This window comes from Phoca vitulina, unplaced genomic scaffold, assembly GCF_004348235.1.
Source record: "Phoca vitulina isolate PV1807 unplaced genomic scaffold, GSC_HSeal_1.0 scaffold71, whole genome shotgun sequence".
Taxonomy (NCBI): domain Eukaryota; kingdom Metazoa; phylum Chordata; class Mammalia; order Carnivora; family Phocidae; genus Phoca; species Phoca vitulina.
The window spans coordinates 2,760,255-2,782,969 of record NW_022589774.1 but is presented as its reverse complement, the minus strand read 5'-3'; the positions used below and the strand labels follow the sequence as shown (position 1 = coordinate 2,782,969).

At 42.1% G+C, this 22,715-nt stretch overlaps 1 protein-coding gene and 2 pseudogenes across 3 annotated transcripts in view; all 3 read left to right on the top strand.

Moving 5' to 3' along the window:
• KCNH1 (potassium voltage-gated channel subfamily H member 1) overlaps positions 1-22,715 on the top strand; it is a 355,938-nt gene that overhangs the window by 211,808 nt on the left and 121,415 nt on the right. The window lies entirely within an intron of this gene.
• Positions 1,853-6,112, top strand: LOC116624872 (annotated as a pseudogene).
• LOC116624873 lies at positions 6,125-12,720 on the top strand (annotated as a pseudogene).

Genomic DNA, 22,715 nt, shown 5'->3' with positions numbered 1-22,715 from the left:
TGTTTGCAGACAACTACATTGTGAGTTATGTGTGACACGTGCTAAAACAGAAGTAAAAGTGACGTACTGGGGTTGGGGGGTGGGGAGCCCAGAGGAGAGCCTGCTTCACGCGTGGGCTGACAAAGACTTGATGGCATTTGAGCTGGGCCTTGATAGAAGGGTCAGGTGCAGGCAGGAGTGGCAGTTAAGGTCCTTTCTATGGGGAGAAGACCATGAGTAAAGATGGGGATGTAAGGCAGGCAACATCAGCAACGTATTTGTGGCACCCAGTGCAAAACAAAAATGCTAGACCCTTTGCTCACAAACCGTTAAGAATTTCGAGACAAGGCAGCAGAGCATTCACTCAAGCGTGGGACCTTCTAAGGGCAGAGGTCATGGGATAGCACGGGTTGCACGTCCATGGAACCAATCCCGAATACAGGGTGCGTGCAAAGAACGGTGGTCCGGCGCATAGGTGCATCGGCATGAGTAGTGGAAGACAAGCGTGTGTGGGCATGTTGGAGCTGCATACCTGGGCACCACCCTTAGGAGGATGGGCCAGATGCTAAGTTCAGTGGGGAACCTCTGAAATTTGGAGCCAGGAATGATACGATCCAAAGAATGTCTTTGAAACTTGGTTACCACTGTGTAGAAGCAAGATTTGAGGTGGCTTGGGAGACTGGACTGGAGAGAGGATGGGGGCTCAGGACAGGGACTGGAGAGAGGCCGGGGGCTCGTGTCCTTTGAGAAGGGATGGCTCTGCGCACCAGAAGCAGCAGCAGGAATGGAAGGGGGAAAATGGACACGGGGATAACTAAAACGAGAAAGGGTGTGCAGAAATGATACCGAAATATTGAGCCTGCGTGATAGGACTGAGAAGAAAAAGCAAAGGAGAGCTGGTAGTTGAGGAAGTTGGGCATTCAATCCATGTTCTTTACATATTGGCCGATTTATCGGCAGTGACTTCATGACTGTGCCAGGATTTAACCAAAGCACTAAGACTTCAATGGTGGAAATAACCGAGTACGTGTAAATTCTTCAGCAAAGGGCAGGCCCGTACCCTCATTATATTTAATGAAGCTCTGAAAACATCCACCGGTTCAGAGCACATGCTAGGGGTTTGGTGAGCAAGTCTTGATTCGTGCAAATCCAAGCATCTTAGCCTGACATAGGGCTTCAGGCCCAGCCCCTACGTACTTGTCCAGCCTCCTCTGTCACTGCCTTCCATCCATACCCCGTACCCCAGGGCTGGACCAGTTGCTTTTGCTTGGGAGTCTTCCTTTCCCACTCCACTGCCATACCCCCAACTCTGTTTATCCTTCAAAACTGTTCTCTAGGCATGATGCCCACCCTGCCCACCCCTACCCCCCACCCCTCACCCCCAAGTCTAGATTGCACCCTGACCACACTGTGTCTCATTTGTCCATTCATATAGACGTTGGTCTCATCAGACATTGTACCTCAGCACTAGCACCACGCCTAACACAAGGGAGATGCTCGGTAGATGTTTGTGGAATAAATGAATAAATAAAGAGATCAAGTTTGGCCATTAGACTGAAGTGATTATCTGAAAACCCATTCATTTCTGCATTAATAGCTGAAGTGTTTAGTTCCAAAGAGGGCACGTGACCTGCAGTTCCTAAGGAGCAGAGCATATACTACTGCTCATTAAACAACCATGTGCCAAATGGGGCTCACTTTTATCATTCTGACACCCCAGCCCATCTGCTGTAACCAGAGACCAGGGAGGAGCAGGACTGACGCAAGTACAGGAAGGGGGTGAGAGTGGTCCACACTAATAATGCGTTGTTAGTAGAGAATTTAGATGATATTAAAATATCAACTGAAAGTTGGACCATTTCTGTTAACACCATGAGCTGGTACTTCTAAATGTCAGAGGTAAAATACTCCTTCCCCTCAGAGGCTGTTCTGCTTTCTCCCCCAGAGAAAGGGGGAGCAACCCAGGGTTTCAATCATGCCTCTCAGGGCAGAGTAGAGACAATTTTTCTGCTCTTTCTATAACTGTGGGCCCCTCAGAATTTCCTTTTCCTCTTCTTATCCATGGCAATGTCACAGTGACCTTCCCAGGACCAACCAAGCCTGCCACTTTTCAGGTGCTCTGCATCCCTCCTTTTAGGTTTAGGGAGGCATCCAGAAGGTTGGTTGGCTCAGAAAAGCCTCTCTGAGTGGAGCTGAAATCTAAGTTTTAGAAGAGAAATAGAGGGCTGTCATGGAATAAGCATCTCTGCCCCTGTGTATACGCTGGATGAGAGTCTACTTCTGGTCTTCCATTTACAGGTGTAGATTGTAGACCTCACTCAGTGCAAACATCTTTCTGAAACTCCTCCCTGTGTGCTGAATTAGGTTGGAAACTATTTCAAAAACTACAGAAGCTATGGCAATTTGAAAACTTTTACTAGCCAGCATTTTGTATCAGAACTAATGTAATATCAATCTGATACCACATCTTGGCAAACCAAATTAGCAGTTTGAAATGTATGGTGGTACCAGTGGATCACTCATAAATATCGAGATGGTTGGTGTCTCCCTTGGCCTTAGCCAGCTGTCAGAATGAGCAACCCAGTTGGTGGGCTGCTCTGATCCTTCCCCAGGAACCTGTGAGCAGAACAAATTCTGCATCTTGGGATGCTGGTTGAGGTTGCTATGTCTGTCCTGAGCCCAAGGGTGGAGATACCAGGTATAAATAAGGAGCTCCACTGCCTGTAGGATAAAACCTAAGAATGCCTTTCATGATGTGGGTCTTGTCACATGCCAGCTTCCTCTCTTAGGGTCACCCCACCACCATCCTTGAATTGTAGGAACCAGCTATACTGAGAGACTTGCAGTTCCTCAGACAAGACTTGTTCTCTCAACCATCCGGGCTTGGCCATACTATTCCCTTTGCCTGGAATTTTCCATTTACCCTCACTCCTTCATTTACCAGAATAATTCAAGGCTAAGTTCTGGCATCTTCTCACGCAGGAGGGCTTTCTTCACTCAGTTCCCCAAATGGGATCAGTTAAATGCAGACTTTGTTTCCATATACTTAATATCACAGCTAAATAACCTCACTTGTCCCCTAGCCCACGTTGTCCTTATCTCTTCTGCACATTTGGAGATATTTTCTCTTGTCTGGAACACCTTCCCACATGCTTCCTTCTACCCTCAGCATTGCCCCTCCAGGAGAATTCTCTGGGGAGAGTTTCTTCTGCTTATCTCAAGGCTGATTATGTTTTTATGAGCACTGTTCTTACAGTCCCTGATAGCTACCATGAAGTCAACTGTTCAGTGGTAATGGTGTGGTGAAACTGAATCAGAAATCTGCAGGAAATTTACCACTTGGACCTTTTCTATTAACAATACTGTCAACAGAAGAATAGAATCCAATAATTTCTGATTGCTATTTTTTTGGACCAGTTTATCAAGATATGTACATATCTTATCAATACAAGTTGAATGTTGGTTTTTTCCTTCCCTAAACTCAACATATCCAGCACTGCTTAGCTTAATTTTTATTTTTCTTTCTCCCCTCAGGGTAACCTTGACTGTCTTGCAGCCCCAGTGATTCAGGGCAGGAATCCCAGGGCCCTTGGCTTGTCCAAAGTGTCATGGCAGACACTCATGGCTTGGCTGCTCAAAAACCTGATGAAGGCTCTGTTTCTTCCTCCTGACATTTGGCCAGCCCCCCTTAGCCATCTCTCTTCATGAAAAATATTGACCTTGCTAATTTCAAGGCCTAAAATTACCTTTTTCTCTACATACTATTTCTTAATCTTTCCTCTTTCAAGTGAGAAAAGAGAAAAAAAAGTCAAGGCTGCATTTTTTTCCCTAGTCTCTGTAAAATCCAAATCTAGCCTATGATTATTTCTTTTCAACTAGCAAAAAGTTCAAAAGTTACTAGTTTCTTCAATTAACTACACCCCCTCTTTTATTTTTTTAAATCATCAGTACCCGGTTAGCATTAAGTGCTTCTTGGCTAAGCTTGTTCTTTTATAATCTGTTTCATAAAGGCATCATATTCCTTTCCTTAAACATTTTTAGAATAGTTGAACATAACCAGACTTTTTTTAAAAAAGGCATCCAGTGGTTACTCACATAATTTAGAGGCTCACCGATGGGGATGAGATAATGGTGCCTATAAGAATCATGGGGAGTTTTAAAAAATCTACTTGCTCACCCTCTTCTCAACCCTCTTCACCCCTGAGTATAACTAAACCCAGGAAAATATAATTTTAAAAAAAGCTATTTTGATAATTGTAATATGCCCCCTGATTGAGAATCATGGTCATGATGGTTCCAGGTACGTAGGACCCATCTGGGGATTGTTGATGTCACACATGAGTTACACTGAGGAGCAGAAGTGGGGGGTAGTTAGATGTGATAGTTCTGGGAGGCTTCTGGAAGAGTTATGTTTTGTTTTGAGTTGGGTCTTGAATAATAATAACATAGCAACAACTGACATGTGTTGAGCATGTACTACATTGGAGCACTTCCTCTAGATCATCACGTTTAATCCTCCCCGAGGATGGTATTATCCCCTATTTGTACAGATGGGGAAAATGGAGCTCAGAGAGATCAAGTGCTTTGCCCAAAGTCACACAGCAAATAAGTAGCAGAGCTAGTATTTAACCCTTCAGTCAGCGTGACTCCAGAGCTCAGACTGCTATGATGTGTCAGATTTAGTGGGAGGGAAGCAGCTGAGACTCATGGTGTGGGTTATGGCAAGAAAATTATTTCTACCTGATCAAAATCTTTGCGGGAGACAGTTATCTGGGTTTATAAGAAGCCCTTAAAGTCAATTATGGACATCACCATTAGGCTGAAAATTGTCTTTCTATCTGTTTAAGAAGATGAGAAAGGCCAAGTTTTTATCATCATGAATAGACCTGGTGTATGATCATTCACTTCAATTTTTCTATCTAATTCCATAATCATAATTCGTAATCATAGTCATTTCTTGGAGATCAGAGGGACTTTAGATCCCATGCAGTCCTTTTTCTTGTCTGACTCCCTCATTTGGCAGATTTATTTTTTCAAGGGAAGGCAGCAGCCTGCCAAGCCCAGCCAGCCGAGCTGCCCCCACATATTTGCGCAGTGCGGCCCGCGGCCGGGGGCGGCGGTAGTGAGACCAGCGCTGCGCTCCCGCCCCCTTCCCTCCGCGGACTCGCCGGAGTCACTTGGCTCTAGGGACTCCGCTCGCCTGCCCGCCGCCCAGACCGTCCGAGGGCCCTCCCCGCGCAGGCCCGGTTGCCGTCACCCCTCCGCCCCTCCGTGGAAAGTGAAGTTTGAAGAGTGGGGAAGAGGGAACCATGGACATGAAGAGGAGGCTCCACCAGGGGCTGAGGAACCCGACTCCGGCCGCTGTTGGAAAACTTGTCCCGGACAACTGCAGATCAGATGATGGGAAAATTGCGGACTGAACACTGAATTTGTGAACTTAGAGTTGCTCAATTTCATAAATGCAGGCTTGATCTCAGTTTCACATCTCCCCCAGCTACCTACATTGAAAAAGCTTGAGCTAGGTGACAATAGCATCTTTGGAGTTCTGGACAGGTTAGCAGAAAACCTTTCAAATCTCACACATCTGAACTTCAGTGCATTCTACTGCAAAATATCAGCACCTTGGAATCTTTGAAAAAGTGGGAATGTCTGAAAAGCCTGGACCTGTTTAACTGTGAGGTTACTAGTCTGAATGACTGTGGAGAGAGCGTCTTCCCTGGCTGACCTACCTGGATGGCTAGGGCCAAGAGGATCAAGAAGCCCCTGGTTCAGATGCCCAGGTGAATGGTGTGCACCAAGAAGAACCAGGCGAAGGAGAAGATGAGGATGAGGATGGTGAGGAGGGGGAGGAGTTTGATAACCAAGAAGATGAAGAGGAAGAAGAAGAAGGTGTGAAAGGGGGAAGGATGAAGGTGAAGTCAGTGGGGAGGAAGAAGAATTTGGACACGATGGACAAGGTGATGAAGATAAGGGGATGAAGAGGAAGAAGAGGAAGAAAAGTAAGAAAGTGGGAAGGTAAAAGAGGAAAAGAAAAATTGATGATGAAGGAGAAAAATTGATGATTAAGACCAAAATAACCTGCAGAGAAAGGACTGCTCAGTATCGGTTGGACTGCTCACTGGTAGCCGTTTAAATAATAATAGTAATAAAGGTAATAATAGTAATAAAGGGTATCTGTGATACCAACCACAGGACACCACCCACCCAGAGAGCCAAAGAATAGTTCCTGTGACATTCTGCCTTTCTCCATTTGGTCCCTCTTCAAAATCCACCATCAGCTTGGGGATTTCACTCCAACAAAATTGTAAGTGCTGTTAGGTTCTCGTGTAAGACTCTTGCTGAGCATGGGTCGTTGTGGTTGGTGAGTCAACCGTCAGTGGCTGCTAGTTACATCAAGACTGTAACAGCATTTTTACTTTCTGTACAACAAAGAAGGCTTGTAAATCAAATCTTAACATAAAAAAAAAAAGTTTCCCACAGCAAATAATTAGCTGGCCCAAAATATCAACCGTGATGAGGCTGAGAAACCGTGGTATAAATGTTCAAGGCATGGGCTGGGTTTGAATCCGTGCCCTGAGCACTAGGGAGAAAGGATTTCTGCTTTCACAGGATTATTCTGGGTTTTATGTGCCAGGGTGGGAGCTTCACACGCCATAACAGCACTGGAGGCAAGTCCATCTATGGGGAGAAGTTTGATGATGAGAATTTCATCCTGAAGCACACGGTTCCTGGCATCCTGTCCATGGCCAATGCTGGGTCCAACACAAACGGTTCCCAGTTCTTCATCTGCACTGCCGAGACCGAGCGGTTGGATGGCAAGCATGTGGTCTTCGGCAAGGTCAAAGAGGGCATGAACATCGTGGAGGCCATGGAACGCTTGGGTCCAGGAATGGCAAGACCAGCAAGAAGATCACCATGGCTGACTGTGGACAGATCTAATAAATCTGACTTGTGTTTTACCTTAACTACCAGACCATTCCTTCTGTAACTCAGGAGAGCACCCCTCCATCCCCACCTGCTCGAAATACCCCAGAATCTCTGTGCTTTCGCTGCAGTTCTGTGGGCTCCATGGTTCCTTATCCCCAGGTCTAGCTGGATTGCAGAATTCAGTTTATGAATTTGAAATAAAACCTAAACCGCAAAAAAAAAAAAAAAAGGCTGTGTGACCTTAGCCAAGTTGCTTAACCTCTCTGTGGCCCATCTGCAAATAAGGCTCACGCTCGTCCCTTCCTCATAGGGCTGTTAAGAGATTTAAATGAGTCAGTGCATTTGAGGCACTGAAGCTGGCACACAGTAGACGTGTGTTTAAGAGAGGCGTCTGGCTGGTGTGATGTACAGTGATTAACATAACAAAATAAAATTAAATTAGAAAAAAAAAAAGAGAGAGAGGCGTCTGGTGCCGTGGTGGGGCGGGCTCCCAAGTCAGCCTGCCTGCATGTGAATCCTCCATCTGCCACTTACCAGCTGTGTGACTCTGGGCAAGTCACTTAAACACTCTTGACTCAGATGCATCAGTAAGAGGAAGATAATAATGGTATCTACCATTAAGATAAATAAATCGTGTATGCAAAATGATTAGAACAGTGATTTGCGCATCCTAAAAGCTGTACAAGTTCCATTTGTTATTATCACTGTTTTTATTCCTTTTTTATTTGGGCCTCCTGGGCACAAAGGGGTGAAGTCACTTGGCTTACAGCTGATGGACAGCAGAGTCAGGATGAGGACCACTGACTCACGAAAGAAGGAAAGCTCTGTCCAGTATGAGAGTTTACGATTCGCTCTACTCCTCGGCATCCTGTGTAGTAGAAAGCTGGGTAGGGCATGATTATTCGGGGGTAATTATTACTTTGGAGGCAATGTGGAGAGATGAACTATGACCTAAGGTGTCACTTAGCAACCATATAATTCTAGCACTGTCTTTGAAAAACGAACACTGCGGGTCGTTCAAGGAGGAAAATCACCAGACGCTGAAGTGCCAAGATCAGAGTTGTCAACAGGGGAGAAAGTGATTTTAATTTCTATTACTATTATTGGAAGAGGTATTTCTTTAAAAGACATTTTGTGAAATCATTGTGCTGTTCCAATTTAATTCACCATGGTGATGGTAGTGCCTTTTGAAAAAAAATTTCTTTTCTTTTTTGTAGTTGTTTTGAGATGTAGAAGAAAAAACAAAACTTGAACTTTCTGAGAGCTTATAACTTTAGGAGTTATAACTATATGGGAAAATGCGCCCAGTTAAAGTTAACATACCTGTTTAAATGGCTTTAAAAATTATGTGTCATTTTAAGTGGCTTTGTTAATTAGATTCTCTTTGATGACTCATATTGGCGAAATATAAACTTAGGACTCTCATTATGATGTCAAGTAAGACCTAGGTTGGAAAACCTGCAAGCCAGTCTACCTTTTTAGCCAGGTATAACGGTAACTAAGTGTTTGTCCCTTTGCAATCAGAAACTCAGCAAGCACAAAATAAGTGAAAGTAGCAAATTATTTGGAGACCTTTCCAACCTGTGTCTGACCTTCTTGATTCATTTGCAGAGGTAATTGCCTGTGGAAATTGCTGTGCTTTTATCTGTGGTGCTATTAAAACACTGGTTGAAATGAGGTGGCACAGACTGCCTGGTTAATGGGTTACCGTGGAGTGGGAGCTGTTGTCTTATTCGACAGATGAGAAATAGCTGAAAATAACCTTCTGTCTCTCCTGTAAGAATTTTGCTTGTTAAGTGACATTCACCAACACAGCAGAGTTTCAGCGTGGTATAAGAATTTGGGCTATTCTTAGCAAGATATTAAGTGAGAGTTTTCAGGCTTTTCTTGTTATAAAGTAGGGAATGTATGAGTGTTTTATATTCCCTGATTTCGGGGGCACTTTCTGTGCTCAGGGCAATAGCTGTCCAGCTTGGGGAGAAATGAGAACACAGTGCCGGTAGGACGTTTGGAGTGGAGCGAGTCGTTCGTATCAGTGTCCCCTGCATCACGGTACCACTGACCTGTGGGATCATTCCCTCATTCTCTCCTGGCTTCACTGTCATTGTTCTGTCTAGTAGGGTAAGGTTAGCTGCCTTCTTGGCCTCGTCCTGCTTCCTCAATATGGCCCAGTATTTTTCCCCCTCCAACCATCCTCCTCCCTTGGAATAGAGCATTATACTTATTAACTTATTAGGGAAATAGTGGGGATCCCTGTGGTATAAAGCAGTGTTTCTCAAACTGGAAGATGCCTCAAAATCACCTGGAGAGTTTGAAGAAATACAAATTCCTGGGTCTCACCCCCAGAGATTTGGATCCAGTAGATTTGGAGTGGGCGTGAGAATTTGCATTTCTACCAACTGCCCAAGCAAGTGATGTTCCTGGTTTGAGACCATGTTGTGAAGCCTTTGTGTGATATTATGATTTGTAATAGTAAATATATGTTTGGTTTTCCTCCCTGTTTCTGGCACAGAGCTCCTAAAACCCCTGGAATTTCCTGTGCCGACAGCAATAAAGGTGTCTCTTGTTGTATGAATGAAGTGACTTTTGGAGGCACCTAAGGATCTGGGCTGGTTACCAGGAGAGCCAATCATGTGACTAGAGGGTTGGAAATTTCAGGCCCCCCCTCCTCCTCCACCCCCAGTCTCCTGGGAGGGAAGAGCGGACTCCATTCACCAATGGCCAATAATTTAATCAATTGTCATGCCTATGTAACGAAGCCTCCATAAGAACCCAAAAGGGGAGGGCTTGGAGAGCTTCCAGGTTGGTGAACCAGAACGCTTCCAAGTGCCATGCCAGGCCCCAAACTCCAGGAGGACAGACACTCCTTTGTTCAGGGCGTTGTCCTGTGTATCTCTTCATCTGGCTGTTGACTCCTATCCTTTAATATCCTTTGTAATCACCCAGGAATCTAGTGAGTAAACAGGTTTCCTGAGTTCTGTGAGCTCCTCTAGCAAATTAATTGAACCCAAGGAGGGGTTCATGGGAACCATCGTAGGAAGTACAAGTAGCCATCTGGACTTGCAAATGGCATCTTAAGTGGGGGCAGTCTTGTGGGGCTGAGCCCTGAACCTGTGGAATCTGATGCTGCCTCTGGCAGAGGGTCTCAGAATGGAGTTGAATTGTAGGACACCCAGCGGGTGTCGGAGAAATGGTTGTGGGGTGTGGAAAAAGCCCACCCACATTGTAAACCTTGTACAGTTGAACCTGAACTCTCTCTTTGGGACAGTCTCTTCAACAGTTAGCGAACAGCACTTACTGAGCACCCACTGAATGCAGAGGAAGAAAGATGTCCCTGAAATGACCACCATATTTCCTGCACTCCAGAAAGTCTTCTGTTTCAAGAAAAGCACAAGCCTACATACCACAGTAGGAGGTACCCGCTCAAAGCCAACAGCTGAGGGCACCTGAGTCTCAGGGTGTTGAATGGAGGGATGTTAACACTGGGTGAGTCAAGAAAGAAAACTAAGATTTATTTTGGATCTATCCCATGCCAGCACTGTGGTTAGCATTCATCATGTTAATTCATTGAATCTTCACAGAAATCCTGAGAGGTGGAGATTATGTTCTTTCTCTCATAAATGAGGAAACTGAGGCTCTTATGACTTGAATTCGTGGTGTAGGGGCCAAGGGCAGGACGCCCGAAGATGAGCCACTTTGGCATGAAGATTATTTTGAGCTGATGACAATCAACACCCTGTGGGCTCAAGAGAAACTCTTGCCCTTCCCTTAACTCCATAGAAGAATCTCAGAATAAGGGTTATTAGTAGAGATAAATTTTATCTGAGTGACCCATCTGTATGGCAGGGCAAACATACCAAATATCTGCTCTTCTTACTGCCCTGTGAAGTGCTTTCCTTTCCTCTGAAGTCCCAGACACCTGCCCCTCTTCTTAGTTCAGGATGACATACAGACCTCATTTTACCTGTCTTTGGAATTGCCATGTCTGGGTGGATTCCGTGTATATATGCTCTTGAATTTGATTTTCTCTTGTTAATCTGTCTCATGTCAATTTGATTCTTAGTCCAGCTAGAAAGAACCCTTGAAGGGGACAGAAATTCTTGCTCCCTAACAGTGGCAGGGCCAATAGGGTTCTTTCCTTTCCGGGACCAAGTTATTTTCACTACACCATGTTGCTTCCCAGCATAGAGCATGGCATGCCTGAGTATTCAGTTAATGTTTGTTGAATTAAGACATCAGATGATCTAAGTTAGTGAAGGAATGTTTCCAGGAATGATGACTCTAGAGATGGTCCTTAACCACCCTGCTGTTAATTATTGTTATATTTATTGAGCATTTTATTATGTACCAGGTACTCTGATAAGCATTTTATATACATTATCCCACTTACTAAAAAATAAAAACTATAAGGTAATTATTAACTCTAGTCTATATGAAGATATTTAGAGGAGGAATGATTATCCTGGCGTTGGTAGTGAAACCACATTTCCAAATTGTAACTTTTTGTTTCCAAAGTACAGAGTTCTCCTACTCTGCATTGATCTACTATAGCATGACACCTAGTAGTTACTTTTTTATCTTCCCCTTGTTACTACTCATTTCTTTCCAGACAATGAGATAGATCCATAGCTATGGATTTCAAGACACAAGAAATAAGATTTTAAAAGTTAGTTGCCAGTTACCATGCCAATATAAACCTTATCCTCACACCCACTCATCATTATCACATCACGATAAGCATGAGCACTTACAGCAGCAAAGACCAAAAATACTACATGAACAAAATGAGATGTGTTGCGGTCATGTGGGCCAGATGACACGGAACAAGGACTTAAGTCCCCTCTGCCTTCTTGCATGCTTCCATTTATTCTTCAATCCTTCCCAATCTAGGAGTAGCTTCATTCAGAATCACCACGTAGTCAGTATTTCAGCTGATGTGTCAAAGTTCTTAGCCTTTATGGATTTTAGAGATTCCTTTGCAGGCCCCGGTTTTTGCAGGATGAGCTTGGTTTAAAACCTCTCTCTGGACTGCAGGATTTTCCTATTATGATAAATTTTGAGTCTATCTATGCAACTAAAAGATAATAGTTGCCATTCAGGCTCCTGTTCCAGGTGGCTGTCTTAGTGAAATGCCCACTGATGTGTGTGTTTTGACATTTGACTCCAGGACAATAGCTGAAAGAGACGATAACATTGAAGATCTCTTTGTTCCAACTGAGTACTCTGGGTACTTTCACACAGCATCTCGTTCCCCCAACAACCCAGGGAAGTGAGCAGGTGATACTTTTTTTGGCAGACTGACAGAAATGGAGGGAAAGAGCAGCAAGGTAATTTGCCTCTGGCCACACAGCTCTAAGTGGTTGAGCCAGAACTTGAAGTCAAGAGGGCATAACTCAGAAGACCCCATCTTCCTGTCCTTATCAGATAATACTGTGGGTGCAGAAGTCACTGAATTCACCTCTCAGGATTTGCTGGGCTGTGCTTGACCTAGAAAGCAGAAGATTCCATTTCTGAGCTCCTTCTCTGGCTTTTTAGATTCTACTTGCTCTATCTCATTAATGTCTTGGAAGTGAAAGGATGTCTCTGGGCTGCTTTGAGCTCTGAATGCCAGTGTTGTGTGTGTTAATGACTTTTACCTCCAACCCACCAGTGCAGCCACATGACTTAATGAGCAGTTCATCCTAATCAGATGGCTGGCTAATGGAGAATTAAGGATCATAAGACTGGTGATTTTATTGTAAGGGAAATTCATATAACAAGAATCTTTTTTCTTTTTCTCTTCAAAAAATGAAGAAATTAAGTCTCATTAAAATAAGCAGCAGTTTTTCTTTTTCAACATTTCCTTGGCGATTTGGGGTCTTTTCTGATTCCATACAGATTTTAGGATTGTTTGTTCCAGTACTTTGAAATATGTCATTGGAATTTTGATCAGGATGACGTTGAAGGTATAGATTGCTCTGGGCAGCATAGACATTTTAACAATGTTTATTCTTCCGATCCATGAGCATGGAATATTTTTCCATCTTTTTCTGTCTTCTTCAATTTCTTTCATGAGTGTTCTGTAGTTCCTAGAGTATAGATCCTTTATCTCTTTGGTTAGGTTTATTCTGAGGTATCTTACGGTTTTTTGTGCTATTGTAAATGGAATAATTTCTCTAATTTCTCTTTCAAGATACAGAGGCAACTGATTTCTGTGCATTGATTTTGTATCCCGCCACATTACTGAATTGCTATATGAGTTCTAGTAATTTGGGGGTGGGGTCTTTTGGGTTTTCCACATAAAGTATCATGTCGTCTGCAAAGAGAGAGAGTTGGACTTCTTTACCAATTTGAATACCTTTTATTTCTTTTTGTTGTCTGATTACTGTTGCTAGGACTTGTAGTACTATGTTGAACGATAGTGGTGAGAGTGGGCATCCTTGTCATGTTCCTGATCTTAAGGGAAAGGCTCTCAGCTTTTCCCCACTGAGGATGATACTCGCTGTGGGGTTTTCATAGATGGATTTTATGAACTTGAGGAATGTTCCCTCTATCCCTATACTCTGAAGAATTTTAATCAGGAAAGGATGCTGTATTTTGTCAAATGCTTTTTCTGCATCAATTGAGAGGACCATATGGTTCTTCTCTCTCCTCTTATTAATGTGTTCTATCACATTGATTGATTTGTGAATGTTGAACCACCCTTGCATCCCGGGGATAAATCCCACTTGGTTGTGGTGGATGATCCTTTTAATGTATTGTTGGATCCTATTAGCTAGGATTTTGTTGAGGATTTTGGAATCCATATTCATCAGGGATATCAGTCTGAAATTCTCCTTTTTGTTGGGGTCTTTGCCTGGTTTGGGGATTAAGGTAATGCTGGCCTCATAGAATGAGTCTGGAAGCTTTCCTTCTGTTTCTACTTTTTGAAACAGCTTCAGGAGAATAGGTATTATTTCTTCTTTGAATGTTTGGTAGAATTCTCCAGGGAATCTATCAGGCCCTGGACTGTTGTTTTTTGGGAGGTTTTTGATCACTGCTTCAATCTCGTTACTGGTTATTGGCCTATTCAGGTTGTCAGTTTCTTCCTGTTTCAGTCTTGGCAGTTTATAGGTTTCCGGAAGGCATCCTTTTTTTCCAGGTTGCTTAATTTATTGGCATATAGTTGTTGATAATAATTTCTAATAATTGTTTCTATTTCCTTGGTGTTAGTCGTGATCTCTCCCCTTTCATTCATAATTTCATTAATTTGGGTCCTTTCTCTTTTCTTTTGGATAAGTCTGGCCATTGGTTTATCGATCTTACTAATTCTTTCAAAGAACCAACTTCTAGTGATCACCAAGACAGCATGGTACTGGCACAAAAACAGACATATAGACCAATGGAACAGAATAGAGAGCCCAGATATGGACCCTCAACTCTATGGTCAAATAATCTTTGATAAAGGAGGAAAAAATATCCAATGGAAAAAAGTCTCTTCAATAAATGGTGCTGGGAAAATTGGACAGCTATATACAGAAGATTGAAACTCGACCATTCTCTAACACCATACACAAAGATAAACTCAAAATGGATGAAAGACCTCAATGTGAGACAGGAATCCATCAGTCCTAGAGGAGAACATAGGCAGTAACCTCTTTGACATCAGCCACAACAACTTCTTTCAAGATACATCTCCAAAGGCTAGTGAAACAAAAGCAAAAATGAACTTTCAGGACTTCATCAAGATAAAAAGCTTCTGCACAGCAAAGGAAACAGTCAACAAAACAAAGAGGCAACCCACAGAATGGGAGAAGATATTTGCAAATGATACTACAGACAAAGGACTGATATCTAAGATCTATAAAGAACTTCTCAAACTCAACACCCAAAAAACAAAGAATCAACTCAAAAAATAGGCAGAAGACATGAACAGACACTTCTCTGAAGATGACATACAAATGGCTAACAGACACATGAAAAAATGTTCATCATCATTAGCCATCAGGGAAATTCAAATCAAAACCACATTGAGATACCACCTTATACCAGTTAGAATGGCAAAAATTGACAAGGCAAGAAACAACAAATGTTGGAGAGGTTGTGGAGAAAGGGGAACCCTCTTACACTGTTGGTGGGAAATGCAAGTTGGTACAGCCACTTTGGAAAACAGTGTGGAGGTTCCTCAGAAAATTAAAAATAGAGCTACCCTATGACCCAGCAATTGCACTCCTGGGTATTTACCCCAAAGACACAGATGTAGTGAAAAGGAGGGCCATATGCACCCCAATGTTCATAGCAGCAATGTCTGCAATAGCCAAACTGTGGAAAGAGCTGAGATGCCCTTCAACAGATGAATGGATAAAGAAGATGTGGTCCATATATACAATGGAATATTACTCAGCCATCAGAAAGGATGAATACCCACCATTTGCATTGACATGGATGGAACTGGAAGGGATTATGCTAAGTGAAATAAGTCAAGCAGAGAAAGTCAATTATCATATGGTTTCACTTATTTGTGGAACATAAGGAATAACATGGAGGACATTAGGAGAAGGAAGGGAAAAATGAAGGGGGAGAAATCGGAGGGGGAGATGAACCATGAGAGACTATGGACTCTGAGAAACAAACTGAGGGTTTTAGAGGGGAGGGAGGTGGGGGGATGGGTTAGCCTGGTGATGGGTATTAAGGAGGGCACGTACTGCATGGTGCACTGGGTGTTATACGAAAACAATGAATCATGGATCACTACGTCAAAAACTAATGATGTGTTGTATGGTGACTAACATAACATAATAAAGTTAAATTAAATTTAAAACAAAATAAGCAGCAGTAAGGCATAATCTTAACAGATATATAATTTGAATTTATTGTTTGAATAAAGACCAAGCAGGGATAATAAAACTTAAAAATATATCTATTATTGATATCTGTTTCAAAAGCAGGGTTTGGAAAGGGCTTCTGCTTCCTTGGTTTTTCCTGTTGTCATCTATGAGGTATGGGGGTGGCAAGATAGCCAGGGTGGGAGTAGAGTTGAAGTGGGAAACAGGGAGGGGAAAAGGAAGGAGGAGGGGGAGGGGGTAAGTATTATAGTCTGTATCCTGGAAATGGGCTTTTTATAGAAAAGCAACTCTCTCCTTTTCATCTGTCTAAACCTATTCTAAAAAAAGAAATTGGTGAATAATGTAATGGGCCTTGGCCATAAAGAACAAATCAAAACCAACATTTATGTCCATAGAGTTTGACAACATAGTCTGAAATAAAACATGAATTGTGAAAGAGGATAGAAAATCATAGTACCATGCTTCTCAAAGTTCCCAGCAGTAAAGTATCATCTGGGAACTTGTTAGAGATATCCATTCTCTAGGGCCCACCCAAGACCTACCGAATTAGGAACTCTGGGGTCAAGGGCCCAGAACTGTGTCAAATGTCCTCCAGGTGATTCTGACACACACTGAAACTTGGGAGTAGGTGATTTAGTGGAGTATGGCCTTGGAGTTAGAGAGATCCTGGTTCTGGCCTCTCTGCATGCTGTTTCTCTGATATTGGACTTCATTTTCTTTTTTTTACCAAGTATTGATGGTACCCACCTTTAGGTTGTGTTATTTTTTATGATTACCACATTGCTCTGAGATCTTGGCTTTGAAGATTTGGAAACTGTTTTTCAATTTGGTGGGGGGGGTCACCTTGGGCCAGAGCCAGCAATTCCTAATTGCCTTTGCAAACCATTAGTATGGCTGTCAGTAAACATGGCTGACTGAACACACACATTTGTATCTGATCACTCCTGAAACCCTACTAAAGCAACAACAAAGGAAAGGTCCTTTTAGAGCATTAATGCATTAGGACAAAGAGCACGAGAGGTGAGTAACACAAATTGGAAAGCTAGAAAGCAGTGATTGACTTGGCAGACCAAAGAAAGCTGAACTCTAAGGTGACAGAAGGGAAATCTAAACAATAATTTGATTTACAGCGGAACTTCCCCAAAGATTCAGGCATTATGACAACAGTGCCATTAGAAGGGAGGGTGAAGGGTGGGCTAAGAATAGGGCGGGTTGAAAGTTTGCTTAAGAAGCATTTAGACCCCTCCCAGGGGTGCCTGAGTGGCTCAGTTAGTTAAGCGTCTGACTTGATTTTGGCTAAGGTAATGATCTCAGGGTCATGAGATCGAACCCCATATCGGGCTCCATACTAGGCGTGGAGTCTAAGATTCTCTCTGCCCTCCACCCTTCCTCCCCGCTTGCTCATGCTCTCTCTCCCTCTTTAAAAAAAAAAAAAAAAAAAAAAAGAAGCATTTTTTTCTTTAAAAAATAATTCGCTTTCTTTTGCATGCCACAGGACAGATTTCTAGTTTTAAAACAGAAGAGTCGGATGCTCAACCAACTGAGCCACCTGGGTGCCCCATCTTCTATTCCTTTTATTTAATTTTCATTCGATATCATACTTTTCATTTCCATCAGTTTCTTGTTCACTAAATTTTGTGAAGAGAAACAGGGTACATCAAGAACAAAAATATCACTCCTCCCCAACCATCTTTATTTTCACCAATACAAGAAATCCTTCTGGAAACATAAGCAAGTGACTAAACAGAATCAAACCACTGAATCTACAAATTAATACATGATCTGTTATGGCAGAATAACCACAAATTTCCCCCCAAAGAAAGATTTTAATTTTCCAAATATAAAAGAGTCTAAGAGGATCATATGTGAACAGAAATCTTATTCTAGGTTTTATGGTAAAGAAGGATAACACACTGGCAGCCGAAGAAAACTGAAACTCTTCCTAATAAATAGATCCAAATTAAGAATTTCTACAATATTTCTTTAGAACACAGAACCAGAATTCTTTAAAAAAAGAAGCATCTAGACCCCCAAATATCCTTCTCCAGACAGGAGACTGAGGACTTCTCTAGGAACTCAGAGAAGTCCAAAAGGACAATCCTAAAGTTGATGGCACCATAGTTTCTTCAACACAAACACCAGCCAGGTCACCCTACAGTGAATTCTCATAGTTGACAACCCCCACTCATACACACAAGGGTCCCACTCTTAAATATGAGCAGGCATCTAAGGATTACCATATATTTTTTAATCTGAAAGGCAGGCAAACACAAATAAATGAGGAAATAAAGACCAAGCAGGGATAATAAAACTTAAAAATATATCTATTATTGATATCCTCAGAAGATAAAAAACAATATCAATGGAACAGAACAGAATGCTATTAAAAAGCAAAATTTAGTGAACAAGAAACTGATGGAAATGAAAAGTATGATATCGAATGAAAATTAAATAAAAGGAATAGAAGATGGGGCACCCAGGTGGCTCAGTTGGTTGAGCATCCGACTCTTGATTTCAGCTCTGGTCATGATCTCAGGGTTGTGAGATCGAGCCCTGCATTGGCTTGGTCTTGTGCTGCTTAAGATCCTCTCTCTCCCTCTCCCTCTGTCCCTTCCCCCTCACGTGCATGCTGTCTCTCTCTCTTAAACAAACAAACAAAAGGAACAGAAGATAAAATTTGAAGAAATCTCCCATAAAGTGATAGGAAGAAACTGGAGAGAAAAATAAGAAAATTAGATTAATCTAGGAGTCCAGCACCTGATTAACAGGAGATCTGGGAAAAAAGAATAGAAATGAAGGGGAAAAAACCATCAAAGAAATAATGCAATTAATTATGTGACTAAACTATTAACTATATAACTAAACGTATGAAATAATTTCTCAGTATATACATATATCAAATCATTGTGTTATACACCTTAGACTAATACAATGTTATATGTCTGTTATGTCCCAATAAAACTGGAGGAAACCAACGATGGGACCAAGAGAATCTTTTACCAATGTGACTTTGAAAGCCTACCTCCATTTTTAAGGATTCTCTTTACAAAATGATTATGTTTTTACCTGATTTCTTTCTTGCATCAATACTTATTCCCTCAATGTATCATTGAGCCCATGCTTTTTTAGTCTTTTTCTGTATTTGGCATAAAAGGGGAAAAGAAAGATGTCAGAGGTATCAATGTGGCTTTATCCATATCAACTCATCTTCCATGACCAGCATGTCCCCATCGCTGCCAAATGGAGTGGCCAGGTCATAAAGGCTAACAAAGGCCTAATGACCTTCTGCTGGGAATTAAGAGTCAGAAACAAGCATAGTGTGAGTAGAGTCTTCTTTAAATTCTGTTTTAATATATCTTTTGGAATTCTGTATAGAACAAAGTCAGTTTGAATAAACCCATAAACTACCCACAGAGAGCAATGATTTTTAAATTATTACAAAGAGGAAAAAGACTCATTAGTCCTTTATCTCTAAGCTTTGATATACCTGTAGAAATAGCTTTTTTTTTTTCTTTTTTAGCCTTCTTGAGTTTAGGAGTAAATTATGCTCTGCAAAGTTGTTTAGAAGTTGGGGAGCATTTTCCAACAGGAGTAATTTTGTGAATAATGACCACCTTCCTAAGGAAGCCCACAAGTCTGTTTGCCCCACTGATTATGGAAAGTATGCAGGTGAGTTTCTAACAGCTCTGCAGAAGCCAGTCACCCAGGACGCCTAGAGAGGCCCTGCTAACACAGGGATAGGGGCTTCACATCTTCACACCCTTTGTGAAGCAGGCAGATTAAGTGCCCGTCTCGCTTCAGGAAGCTGGAGTAGATGTCCCAAAGAGACAGTGATGAGAGATGGAGGAGTGGTTTGGCCACTGGCTCTAGACTGGGGTGCTAAGGAGACCCGGGAGCTGGAGAGCAGGTTAAGCATAAACAAAGAATAAACTAGCAGCTTTGGAACTGTGGCCAGCTAAACATACTTCTTATTTCCAAACTCGCACCTGCAACGTCTCTTTTCTGTTCCACCGAGGATCCTCAAGGTTGACCTACCTGCTTTACTTCCATTTCCAATGCCCTTAATTTGCTGCTTCCGTCTAGGGTTTTCCTCCATCTTGGGTTCATAAAATATAACAGTCTCAATTTTTCTTCTCCCTTACCTTTTGAGAAACTGTGAAGAATTTTATTTTAAGTGATTAAAAAAAAGCTGACTAGAAATAAAAAGTGTCCTTATGATGCTTATCCTTCCATCACCTCATCCACCGCTGTCACCACCCTCCATATTTACTTCCTTTGCTCTTCCGTCCCCTTCCCACTCCCCTCCCCTCCTCTCTTCCCTCCCCTCTCCTTTCTTCTCCTCTCCTCTCTTTCCCTTTAATTTTCACTTTAATCTGCTGGAGGCAAGTTTAAAAAAAGAAAGAAAGAAAATGAAGTAACCCAAGAAAATTTCCTTGAAATGTAGGCCATAGATTTCTGGATTGAAAGGACTTATTGAAAGCCTAGCACAATGGATGAGAACTGAGCCACAGCAAAAGGCACACCATTATGAATTTTCAGAACATTGTGGAAAAAGAGTTTCTCAAGAGGAAAAAACAAGTTCAGTATGAAGGATGAAGGATCTGAATGCTTTTGTCTTCTCAACAGCAAGAGAAGACAATGGAGGCATGCTTCCATTGAGAAAAGAGTGGAATGATTTCACATCTAGAATTCTACCCCTCGCTCAGCTAATAATTGATTGTAATAGTAAACATTAAGTCTCAAAAATTTTGCTCCCATATACCCTTTCTCAGAAAACTATAAAAAGATGTATTTTACCAATAAAAACTAGTAAACCAAGAGGGTGAAAGACATGGGATACAGGAATCAGGGGATCTAACCCAAGTAAGTGAAGCTCCTTCCCAGGGTGCTGGGGCAGGGTCACCCATACAGCTGGCAACGGAATGGTTCAGAAGCCTCCAGGAGAGATTTCTTTTTTTTTTTTTTTTTTTTTTTAAGTAGGCTCTATGTCCAGCATGGAGCCCAGTGTGGGGCTTGAGCTCACAACCCTGAGATCAAGACCTGAGCTGACATCAAGAGTCAAATGCTTGGGGCACCTGGGTAGCTCAGTCATTAAGCGTCTGCCTTCAGCTCAGGTCATGATCCCAGGGTCCTGGGATCAAGCCCCGCATCGGGCTCCCTGCTCAGCGGGAAGCCTGCTTCTCCCTCTCCCACTCCCCCTGCTTGTGTTCCTGCTGTCACTATCTCTCTCTGTCAAATAAATAAATAAAATCCTTAAAAAAAAAAAAAATCAAATGCTTAGCCAACTGAGCCACTCAGGTGCCCTCAGGAGAGATTTCTTTATGGAAATGAAATTGATAGGCTAACTAACGAATTTTAATATATTAAGAAGAGACTTTATTTGTGGGAGAATTTGGAGTCAAATTAGTGATAAGTAAACTAAACAAACGAAAAGACCATTATTAGCTATAGGAAAAAGGAAAAGTGACCTGAATATCCTATGTGGCTTAGCTGTGAATATCTCTCATCCAGTTACAATAATATTTGCACAGATAATTATCTAGCCGAGATGATGCTATAACCACATTGGAGGATGGGACAATGGGAAGAGGTGTGGGAAATGAGTGTGAGATTGGAGGGCAGTGGGGGGAAGAGAGCTAAATTCTCAGAGGCCAACAGATAATTCCTAAAACTGAAATATAAGGACATGGTGATTTGAGAATGACCTTGAACTATGAAGATGATCAATAGCAAAACAATCAGCTTAATATAATGGAAAATGGGTGCTTCTGCAGAATGGGAAATTGGGTGAAAAGAAAGAATATTTAGGGGAGTAAAGAATTCAAAAGATGTTTTGGCCATTTAACTCTTTATGTGTATGTGTATATATACACAAATAAACATGAAAATTTAAAAAGGGAAACAAAAATTTTTGCCACCCTTCCCCTAAATTCCATACAGCAACTTTTAATTGAGGGCCAGAGAATACTATGTTTATTTTTCTTTGAGTGGGACTCATGGCTCTTGCTATGATACAGTGTTAATTCTAAACTGCTCAAAGAGAGAAAGAAACTTGCCCTTAGGCAAATCAGCATTTTGCCCTGGGATTGAGAAAGGTCTTTCCTACTGTGGGGGGACCCAACTAATTCACATTTAGAGTCACCCAGGGCATCATCTGCCCTGTGAGGCTCTGTTAAGCAGGGACATTCCAATCTCCCTCTCTTGCTCCCCACATCACACTCAAGTATCTATCTATTCAAGTGATAGCTGGACTTATATGTAATCTCTCCCAGTTAGGTTGTGAGTATGTAAGGCATAATGCTTTATTTAGAGATACCAATAAATAAAATATATGCATGAAAAATGTATAACCTCACTTCATATAAAATTAGACAACTGGCATTGAGCGGATTGTCCATTTTTAATAGTAATAATGTTTCTAATAGTAATAATAATTAAATAGGGCCCTCCTGAGGACCTTTAACCTTCTAGAATGTCTCAGAAGCAGACTGGCATGAGAACAGCCCTGGGTTGTAAATGATAGATGTGGCATCCTTGCCTTAATGGTCTGACCAGCACACCAGTGCCTCAGATGTGAGTCTCGTTCTTAAGCCATGGACAAGAGGGCTATTCTTACTGTATTGACTTGGTGTAACTATATTTTTAAGCTCAAAATTAAATTAGTTTCCTGAGAAAGGCACCTCTTACTCTTCATGCATGACCTCTGGTTCATTGTGGACCAGAAAATAGAGCTGAGCCAGGACTGCCATAGAGGCTTATTGAGTTAGAGTCAGACTCGCTGGGAACAGGGGAGCCAGCCCGGGCCCTGGGAGGCTGGTTCTGAGAACACTCGGTGTTGCAGGAGGCAGGAAGCAGGAGATTTGACCCTCTTGTGTATGAGCTTATTTATGAGCTTCCAAGGGCTGTCTGCATTATTCAGGCTTTGACTACTTTTGCTTTTATTTCACTTCTTTTGTTCAGATGGATGCCACTCCCCGGTACTTTTCTAGAACTGGCAGTGCTCTT